The sequence below is a fragment of the Scyliorhinus torazame genome, chromosome 23, assembly GCF_047496885.1.
Source record: "Scyliorhinus torazame isolate Kashiwa2021f chromosome 23, sScyTor2.1, whole genome shotgun sequence".
Classification (NCBI taxonomy): domain Eukaryota; kingdom Metazoa; phylum Chordata; class Chondrichthyes; order Carcharhiniformes; family Scyliorhinidae; genus Scyliorhinus; species Scyliorhinus torazame.
Window position 1 is genome coordinate 69,015,096 of NC_092729.1, and position 11,140 is coordinate 69,026,235.

At 46.9% G+C, this 11,140-nt stretch overlaps 1 pseudogene; it reads right to left on the minus strand.

Annotated features, from left to right (window-relative positions):
- Positions 1-7,693: 7,693 nt before the first annotated feature.
- LOC140399804 (U2 spliceosomal RNA) lies at positions 7,694-7,869 on the minus strand (annotated as a pseudogene).
- Between the last annotated feature and the right edge of the window lie 3,271 nt (positions 7,870-11,140).

Sequence of the window (11,140 nt, forward strand, 5' to 3'; positions counted from 1 at the left end):
GACGTAGCAGTCCATATTGGCCTATCCATGATGGGAAAGGGAGGTTGTCCAATGGGAGCAGAGTTGGCCTGTGTTGGATCAAATCAAGAAATCCCTTTACGACCTGCTCCTCGTCCTCGCCCTTCTCCCACTTCTGTCCTGGCTTCTGAAATTCCTGGTGTCAATGCCAACACAGAATAATTACCCTCCCCCTATAGTAATGTCTATTGTGGCATCAGGCTTGTCTGTGAGACATTCTCCCAATGTCCACCCAATCCCCCGGATGTTAATAATGAGGACTTTGCAGGGTCGACAGGGTTGGATTTTCCGTTGTTATTTCCTGTTCCTAAGTTAATTCCGGGCGCTCCGTCCAGTTTGATTTATTTGTGACCTGACAGCACTTTCAGCAAAGTAACTTTCTCGGCCATTTCAGAGGACAATAAATATCCAACCACATTGCAGTCGTTCTGGAGTTGCCTCTGGGGCAGATCAGATAGGGATGACAGATTTCCTCCCCCAAGTGACATTAGTGAACCTGATGGTTTTTACAATAATGGACAATGGTTTTATGGTCATCGTCAGACTGTTAATTTCAGGCTTAGTTTCTTATTTAATTCAAATTACACCAAATGCCGCAGTGGGAATAGAATCTGTGTGCCCACAGCATGGCCCCTTATCACTGGATTACCAGCTCAGAGATAATACCACTGTACTTTTGTAAACCCCAGATCAGTAGGGAAGAGTCCCTCCGAATCTCTCTTTACAGAACTCACCCACTTTGCAGCCTCTGCTCCATTTTTTCGTCGTGTTCCAGATACAGATACACTATAACTACAGTCCCCGTACCTTGTCCCGAGCTAGGTCGCCAAATCCTCTGTCCTCCATAAATTTATGAAGCAGCTGACAACCGAACTATCAGAAACCCATCCACAGCACCCCCACTAACTTTCCAATCAGAGAAGTCAGTGAAAATCCCCAGCTACAAGTTATATCGTTGATTCATTGAGAATAAGGGCAGCACGGTAGCATTGTGGATAGCACAATTGCTTCACAGCTCCAGGGTCGCAGGTTCGATTCCGGCTTGGGTCACTGTCTGTGCGGAGTCTGCACGTCCTCCCCGTGTCTGCGTGGGTTTCCTCCGGGTGCTCCGGTTTCCTCCCACAGTCCAAAGATGTGCAGGTTAGGTGGATTGGCCGTGATAAATTGCCCTTAGTGCCCAAAATTGCCCTTAGTGTTGGGTGGGATTGCTGCGTTGTGGGGATAGGGTGGAGGTGTTGACCTTGGGTAGGGTGCTCTCTCCAGGAGCCGGTGCGGACTCGATGGGCCGAATGGCCACCTTCTGCACTGTAAATTCTATGATGATAATACTCTATGATGAAGATGAGAAGGGGTTCCTCGTGTTGCTGAACACATGTTCAGCTCAGAGTGGCTGACACATATGTTCAGTGGACAGGCACAGCCTAAGTTCGAAGACATATGTCAGAGATGCTAAAATCCTCTGCCCAACATGCAGTCCCACACGCGAGATGCCAGAAATTGAACCCACAGGATTACATTTATTCTCAACTATGTCACACCAGGACCAATGACGATGGAGCCCCAAATCCAAACCAGAACTGATACTGAGGGACAATAATCCACTTTGAACCGGAATGTGGACACATTCTTAAAGGCAGCACGTTGTGGAGTTTTCGAGAAATGAAATGTGACAAATTGGAGATTGAATTGAAAGAGAGGAATCGGGAAATTAATATTCAGTGACTACTCGATTGATTGCAATAGCTCGGTGATGTCACATTCAGAAGCTTGCTCACGTTACTAGCCCAAGCAGGACACAACCCGACGCGATATCTGTCCTACAGGGGGAGATGGGCAGGCCACACGGGAAGTGGCCAGGAGTGTGGTTGCACAGTTTGTGGATCCAGATGTCCACCGGGGAGAGGCGCTGTATCAGCCAAAACTGGTGTCAGGTAGAGATATTTTTGGACGGCGAGGTTGTGGGGGTCAGGTGGCGTTCTCAGGCTATCTTTAAACGTGATCAAACACAACAGTTTTTCTAAATGGACAGAGAGTTCGACAATCAGACGCGCAAAGTCATGGAGAAATTTGATCAGATCAGTCAGAAAATTAAGGGTTTGCGAGAGCCGCAGGTGATAGAGGTCAGTGAGCACAAGGATGATGGGTTAAGGCGATTTGGTCAGACATTAGACAGGGATGGCAGGGTTTGGGGTGAGCTTTGAGTCTGCAGCTTTGCAGTGGGAGCCTGGTCAGCAGTGAATTGGAATATCGAGTCTGTTATTCACATCGACAATTGGAGTAAGCCAGAGGATGAGATTCTCTAGTCTCCAGTAGACATTATTAATGATGCGCTGGATTTGGAGTTAGCCATCTGCTCAGGGTTAAAGGGGAACAGACGTGGAAATCTATCTGGACCCGTCTCAGGTACAGGAATGGAGTCACCGGATAGGGAACACAGTCTCTGAGTGTCCATGTCCCCGTGGCATTAATAAGAAGGAGGTTAATTCATTGGAAAGCGGATTACAAATATAATTGCTGCCTTTATGGACTTTGTAGCATTGCCAATAGGAGCCAGAGGAGAGAGTGAAGTATTAAAAAAAACATTTAGCAGTGTTTTGTAGAGTTAGTAACTGAATTCAGAGACCCAACTGAAACAACAGCAGCAAACAGGACGGAGTAAATGACAAGACCACCAACACAGGGTTTGTAGAATAAATATCTGGACAGGGAGCCTTACCAGGTACACCAGCAATAGCCAGAATCGGATAATATCCCGCTTCAATAATCCAGAGTACATATTGGATCCTGAATGCTAATGAAAGCCAATCTTGAGATATAAAGTAAAGGGCCGTGGATAAACCCCTGTACATTGTTATAACGTTCAGATCGACTGTTGTCAGATTCTGCTCCCTCCTCTCGCTATCTCTGGGGCCGCTGATCTCTGTCAGTGTTGGAGTTGATGCTCCCGCTTCCAGTTTGGGATAAAATCTTGAAAGGAATGCTTATTAATAAAAGAGGTGAACCCTCCACTGACACAATTGGAATCCGTGGAGACTGTCTTTAATTACAGTCACTGAACAAACAAATTCAGTTAACCCCTCTCCTTCCAGCACGTTTTATATCAGAATAGAGAATAATATTCACCCACTCTAGAAACGGTGTCTGCGAATCTGAGGAGTGAAAAGGTTAAAACACCTGAGGGACTGACCTCAAACTTAAAGGTCCCCTTGGATACATCAGTGGTCCTTTTGTTATCATGGTTGTGGGTCTTAAATGAAGCAATATTTAGTCAGGATTGACAGAGACTGCTGAAATGTAGGATGTTGTTGAACATTACATTCGTTGAACACACTGTTATGTACAGCACAAACTTTGCACAACGTCACATAGAATTATATACAGTACAATCTTAGCAAGAACATCACACAGAACTATCTCTCAGTGATATGCACAGTACAATAATCGCATGAACTTCACACAGAGCTATCTCTCAGTGTTATGTACAGGACAAACTTCATAAGAAGCTTAAGATAGGACGATCTCTCAGTCTTCGGTAAAGAACAATTTTATCAATACCGTCACAAAGAATTATCTCTCAACCTTACGTGCCGCACAAACGGAGCAAGAACTTCACATCCAATTATCTCTCATAGAACATAGAAAATACAGCACAGAACAGGCCCTTCGGCCCACGATGTTGTGCCGAACCTTTGTCTTGGATTAATCATAGATTATCATTGAATTTACAGCGCAGAAGGAGGCCATTCGGCCCTTTGAGTCTGCACCGGCTCCTGGAAAGAGCACCCTACCCAAACTCAACACCTCCACCCAACACCAAGGGCAATTTGGACATTAAGGGCAATTTATCATTGGCCAATTCACCTAACCTGCACATCTTTGGACTGTGGGAGGAAACCCGAGCACCCGGAGGAAACCCACGCAGACACGGGGAGGACGTGCAGACTCCGCACAGACAGTAATCCAAGCCGGAATCGAACCTGGGACCATGGATCTGTGAAGCAATTGTGCTATCCACAATGCTACCGTGCTGCCCTTAAGAACAAATAAATCTACACTATATCATTTTCCCGTAATCCATGTACCTATCCAACAGCTGCTTGAAGGTCCCTAATGTTTCCGACTCAACTACTTCCACAGGCAGTGCATTCCATGCCCCCACTACTCTCTGGGTAAAGAACCTACCTCTGATATCCCTCCTATATCTTCCACCTTTCACCTTAAATTTATGTCCCCTTGTAATGGTGTGTTCCACCTGGGGAAAAAGTCTCTGACTGTCTACTCTATCTATTCCCCTGATCATCTTATAAACCTCTATCAAGTCGCCCCTCATCCTTCTCCGTTCTCTCTCAGTGTTATGTACAGTACAATATCAGCAAGAGGCTTCACATAGAACTGTCTCTCAGTGTTTTTATTTTAATTTAGAGTACCTAATTCACTTTTTTACAAATAAGGGGAGGTTTGGCGTGACCAACCCACATACACTGCGCATCTTTCGGTTATGGGGGCAACACCCACACAAACACAGGGAGAATGAGCAAACTGCACACGGAGAGTGGCCCAGGGCCGGGATCGAACCTGGGAAGTCAGCTCTGTGAGGCAGCTATGCTAACTACTGCGCAATCGTGCTGCCTCTACCTCTCAGTGTTATTGCACAGCACAAACTTACCAATAATTTCACATATAAATTAGTCAGTGTTATATACAGAACAGTGTTGGTAAGAACAATTATCTCTCAACTTTATTTACATTAAAAGCTTGGCAGGAAGTTTCATATATACCTATCTTTCGGTGTTCTGCAAAGCACCGACTTAGCAAGAGGCTTCACATAGAACTATCTCTCTCTCTCTCCCTCTGTATCTCTGTCTCTGTATCTCTCTGCATCTCGGTCGTCTTTCTCTCTCTAACTGTCTCTCTATCTCTCTCTCTCTCTCTCACACTCACTCTTTCTTTGTATTTCTCGTCTGGGTGCCTCTGCATTCATTTCTTTCTCTGTCTCTATCTTTACTAGTATATCAATCTGAATCTCCCTCTCTTCCTGTATCTCTTTGTATCTTTCTCAGTATTTATCTCCCGTTGTATCGTCCATTTTCTATACCTCTCTCGGTATCTCTCTCTGTGTCTCTCTCACTCACTCTGTCTCTCTTTCTGAATCACTATCTCTGCATCTGTGTATGCACTATTGCTCTGTACACCTCTCTCTCTATAACTCTCTCTCTCTGTATCTCTTTTTCTTTGTAATTCTCTCTTTGTATCTCTCACTTCTTTGTATCTCTGTATTTCTGTGCAATCCTGTCCCTGTTACTCTCTCCATATATACCTATCGCTGTACCTCTCTCGTTCTGTATATCTCTCTCTCGAGTTGTATCTCGCTCTCTGTGTCTCTATCTCTGCATCACTTTCTGTGACTTTCGTTCTTTATGTACCTCTTTCTGTACATACCACGCTCTGTGTATCACTCTTGCTCTGTCCCTCTCTATCTTTCTGCCTCTATCTCTGTACGTCTCACCCTTTGTTACTCTCTGTATCTCTCTTTCTGTATTTCACACTATTTGTATCTTTCTCTGAAACTTTCTCTGTTTCCCTCTCTCTCCGTATCTCTCTCCCTCTGTTTCTCTCTCGATATCACTTTCTGTACCTTTCTTACTCTGTAACTCTCTCCGTATCTCTCTCTCTTTGAAGTCCCTCTCGCTTAGTGGATCTCATTCTCTGTGACCCCATATCTGTACCTCTCTCTGAATATCTCTCTCTCTCTCTGTCTATCTCTCTCTGCCCCACCCCACCCCCTCTGTATCTCGCTCTATATCTCTCCATCTGTATCGTTTTCTCTCTCTGTAACTCTTTCCTTAGATCTCTCTCTATTAAGTCTCTCTCCCTCTGTGTGTGTCTCGCTCACTGGAGATCTCTCTCTGTCTCTCTCTCTCTCTCTCTCTCACCCGGTCTCTGTATCTGCATCTCTTCATGTGTGTAACTCTGCAACTCTCTCTCTGTACCTCGCTCTCTTTGTCTCTCTCTGTCCCTCGCTCTCTGTATCTCTCTCGCTCTCTGTTTCCCTCCCTCTGTATCCCTCTCCCTCTGTATCTATCTTTATATCTCTCTCTCTGTTTATTTTTCTAACTCTGTAACTATCTCCGTATCTCTCTCTCCATGAAGTCCGTGTTGCTCACTGGATCTGTTTCTCTGCATCTCTACATCTGCACCTCTCTCTCTCTATGTATATATATATCTGTATCTCTTTCCCCTTATTTCTCTTCCCCTGGCGCTCTCTCATTCTCTCTCTCTCTCTCTCTCTCTCTCTATATATATATATATAAATATATTTTATAGATAAATATATATCTATAAACAGAGAGAGAGTTTCGGATTGAGAGACAGAGAGAGACAGGTGCAGATATATATATATATCTGTATCACTCTCTTTCTGTATCTCTCTCTCTGTATCTCTCTCTGTGTCTCTCAATCCGAATGCATTTCTGTCTCTCCCGCTGACTGGGTCTCTCTCTCTGTACACCTCTGCCTGGATATCTCTCCATATTTCTCACTCAATGTGTCTTTGTATTTATCTCGCTCTCTTTACCCACTCTTTCCCTGTATCTCTCGAACAATATTTCTCTCTCTTTGTATCTCTTTCTCTGTATGTCTTTCTCTGCATCTCTCCCTGTATCTCTGTCTCCTTTTTTCTGTATATGTATCTCTCTCGGTCGCGGTATCTCTCTCGGTCGTTGTATATCTCTCTCTGCATCTCTCTGTCTGTATCTCTCTCTCTCACTCTGGATCACTCTCTCTATGCCCCTCGCTCTTTCTCTGTATCTCACCCTCTGTATCTCTCCCTCTGTATCTCTCTCTCTGTATCTCTCTCTCTGTATCTCTATTTATATCTCTGTATCGCTTTCTCTCTCTGTATCTCCCTCTCTCTGCATTTCTATCTGTAGATTTCTCTCTGTATCTCCCTCTCTATATTCATAGAATTTACAGTGCGGAAGGAGGCCATTCGGCCCATCGAGTCTGCACCGGCTCTTGGAAAGAGCACCCTACCCAAGGTCAACACCTCCACCTTATCCCCATAACCCAGTAACCCCACCCAACACTCAGGGCAATGTTGGACACTCCCCAGCCACTCCGAACCATGTCCCCAGCACCTTCAGGTAATCTGACCTGACGGTAAAGGGGACAAAGGGCCGGTCGGCCAAGTTACCAAAGAACACGGCCTCGCCCTTGCCGCGGATTACCTTGGCCAGTTCAAACTGGTCGCAGGCGTTCAAGAGCCTGCGTACCGACACGGGATCTGAGCGGCAGGCGGCGACGTCGTCCCTGTACGGGGAGGCCTTGTCTTGAGTTCCTCCACTGCCTCGGAGCTGGCTTAGACACAAGAGCACTTTGGCTGGGCAGCAGGAGGTGTTGTGCGAAGCAAAGTGGCAAGGCAGAAAGGAAGGAGAAAGTGCTGTAAAATCTGAGCAAGTCTGGCAGCATCTGTCGGGAGAGGAAAGAGGTTTTGAGTCCGCTGACTCTCTGTCAAAGCTGAGAAAGAGTGGTGATGCAGTGCGGTGCATTGAGTGTGTGGGATGTGGAGAATGGGCAGTAATTTCGTTTTGTGATTGAAGAGGATGAAAGAAAATGGAGATAAAGGGCAGTTTTGTCTGTGCAATCTGTTTTTTGACTTGGAAATTCCCCATAAAGGGGGGTGTGCACCATTCCTGGAGATACTGCAATATCAGGTCGATGCGTGGAGTGGACAGAGCAAGCCCCGGGTCCATCTCCCTGCTCTAAAAATCAATTTAATATATGGTCCCCGATAAGGGACGTTCCAGATATTAAACTGAAAAGAACAGAATTTTTTTTTTCCCCAAAAAATATACTTTATTCATAAAAAATTATCATGAGCATTACAGAAACATTTCAAATTGTCTTGACTGTACATTTCCGGCAGGGTTACACATTGCCTTGACTTTCTTCCATTCAATTTTGATATTATCATACACATATCACTCTTTACGTTACAATTCCTTCTTAAATATTTACAAAGTCATGTTTCTTTTGTACATTAGAGTGTTGGTGGCCCAGACCGAGGGGGCTTTACACTGTTATCCGCCCCTCGGTGTACATTTGCTGGAAAGACCTTACACAGTGGTCTTTCCCCATTGCGCCTTGGCGGCAGCTGCCCCAAGCTTGAGTGCGTCCCTCAGCACGTAGTCCTGGACCTTGGAATGTGCCAGTCTGCAACACTCGGTCGAGGACAGCTCTTTGCACTGGAAGATCAGCAAGTTTCGGGCAGACCAAAGAGCGTCTTTCACCGAGATGATGACCTTCCAGCAGCAGTTGATATTTGTCTCGGTGTGTGTCCCTGGAAACAGTCCGTAGAGCACAGAGTCCTGTGTCACAGATCTGTTCGGGATGAACCTTGACAAATACCACTGCATCTCTCTCCAGACCTTCTTTGCAAAGCCACATTCCACAAGGAGGTGTGTGACCGTCTCATTTCCCCCACAGCCACTCCGAGGGCAGCGTGCATTGGCGCAGAGCCTTCGGGTGTGCATGACGAATCTGACAGGGACGGCCCTTCTCACCACCAGCCAGGCTAGGTCTTGGTGCTTGTTTGAAAGTTCTGGTGATGTGGCATTCTGCCAGATGACTCTGGCAGTCTGCTCAGGGAACCATCCAACGTCCTCTACGGTCTCCTTTTCCCCGAGGGCCTCGAGGACATTACGTGCTGACCACTGCTTCATTGCCTTGTGGTCAAAGGTGTTTTTCTGGGGGAAAATATTCCACGAGGGACAGGTGGTACGGTACGGTCCAACTACTTGGAGCGTTCCGCGGCAATGAGGCCGGGCCCATCCTTCGTAACACCGGGGACAGGTAGAACCTCAGTACGTAGTGACACTTGGTGTTTGCATACTGGGGGTCCACGCACAGCTTGATGCAGTCACACACAAAGGTGGCCATCAGGATGAGGGAGACGCTGGATACATTTCTCCCTTCCTTATTCAGAGATTTGTACATGGTGTCCCTTCGGACACGGTCCATCTTGCATCTCCAGACGAACTTAAAGATGGCTCGGGTGACTGCTGTGGTGTGGGGTTGGGTAATGGGCCAGACCTGCGCCACGTACAGCAACACCGAGAGTACCTGACGCCTGATGACCAGGGTTTTGCCCGCAATGGAGAGGGAACGTTGCTCCCACCAGCCCAGTATCTGTCGTATCTTGGCGATGCGCTCCGCCCAGCTTTTGGTGCACGCCCCAGCCACTCCGAACCATGTCCCCAGCACCTTCAGGTAATCTGACCTGACGGTAAAGGGGACAAAGGGCCGGTCGGCCCAGTTACCAAAGAACACGGCCTCGCCCTTGCCGCGGATTACCTTGGCCAGTTCAAACTGGTCACAGGCGTTCAAGAGCCTGCGTATTAGTGAGAGGCAGCACGGTTTTGTGAAGGGGAGGTCGTGTCTCACTAACTTGATAGAGTTTTTCGAGGAGGTCACTAAGATGATTGATGCAGGTAGGGCAGTGGATGTTGTCTACATGGACTTCAGTAAGGCCTTTGACAAGGTCCCTCATGGTAGACTAGTACAAAAGGTGAAGTCACACGGGATCAGGGGTGAGCTGGCAAGGTGGATTCAGAACTGGCTAGGCCATAGAAGGCAGAGGGTAGCAATGGAGGGATGCTTTTCTAATTGGAGGGCTGTGACCAGTGGTGTTCCACAGGGATCAGTGCTGGGACCTTTGCTGTTTGTAGTATATATAAATGATTTGGAGGAAAATGTAACTGGTCTGATTAGTAAGTTTGCAGACGACACAAAGGTTGGTGGAATTGCGGATAGCGATGAGGACTGTCTGAGGATACAGCAGGATTTAGGTTGTCTGGAGACTTGGGCGGAGAGATGGCAGATGGAGTTTAATCCGGACAAATGTGAGGTAATGCATTTTGGAAGGGCTAATGCAGGTAGGGAATATACAGTGAATGGTAGAACCCTCAAGAGTATTGAAAGTCAAAGAGATCTAGGAGTACAGGTCCACAGGTCATTGAAAGGGGCAACACAGGTGGAGAAGGTAGTCAAGAAGGCATACAGCATGCTTGCCTTCATTGGACGGGGCATTGAGTATAAGAATTGGCAAGTCATGTTGCAGCTGTATAGAACCTTAGTTAGGCCACACTTGGAGTATAGTGTTCAATTCTGGTCGCCACACTACCAGAAGGATGTGGAGGCTTTAGAGAGGGTGCAGAAGAGATTTACCAGAATGTTGCCTGGTATGGAGGGCATAAGCTATGAGGAGCGATTGAATAAACTCGGTTTGTTCTCTCTGGAACGAAGGAGGTTGAGGGGCGATCTGATAGAGGTCTACAAAATTATGAGGGGCATAGACAGAGTGGATAGTCAGAGGCTTTTCCCCAGGGTAGAGGGGTCAATTACTAGGGGGCATAGGTTTAAGGTGAGAGGGGCAAGGTTTAGAGTAGATGTACGAGGCAAGTTTTTTACGCAGAGGGTAGTGGGTGCCTGGAACTCGCTACCGGAGGAGGTGGTGGAAGCAGGGACGATAGGGACATTTAAGGGGCATCTTGACAAATATATGAATAGGATGGGAATAGAAGGATACGGACCCAGGAAGTGTAGAAGATTGTAGTTTAGTCGGGCAGTATGGTCGGCGCGGGCTTGGAGGGCCGAAGGGCCTGTTCCTGTGCTGTACATTTCTTTGTTCTTTGTTCTTTGTTCTTTGTTCTTTGTACCGACACGGGATCTGAGCGGCAGGCGCCGACGTCGTCCCTGTACGGGGAGGCCTTGTCTTGAGTTCCTCCACTGCCTCGGAGCTGGCTTAGACACAAGAGCACTTTGGCTGGGCAGCAGGAGGTGTTGTGCGAAGCAATGTGGCAAGGCAGAAAGGAAGGAGAAAGTGCTGTAAAATCTGATCAAGTCTGGCAGCATCTGTGGGGAGAGGAAAGAGGTTTTGAGTCCGCTGACTCTCTGTCAAAGCTGAGAAAGAGTGGTGATGCAGTGCGGTGCATTGAGTGTGTGGGATGTGGAGAATGGGCAGTAATTTTGTTTTGTGAGTGAAGAGGATGAAAGAAAAAGGAGATAAAGGGCAGCTTTGTGTGTGCAATCTGTTTTTTGACTTGGAAATTCCCCATAAAGGGGG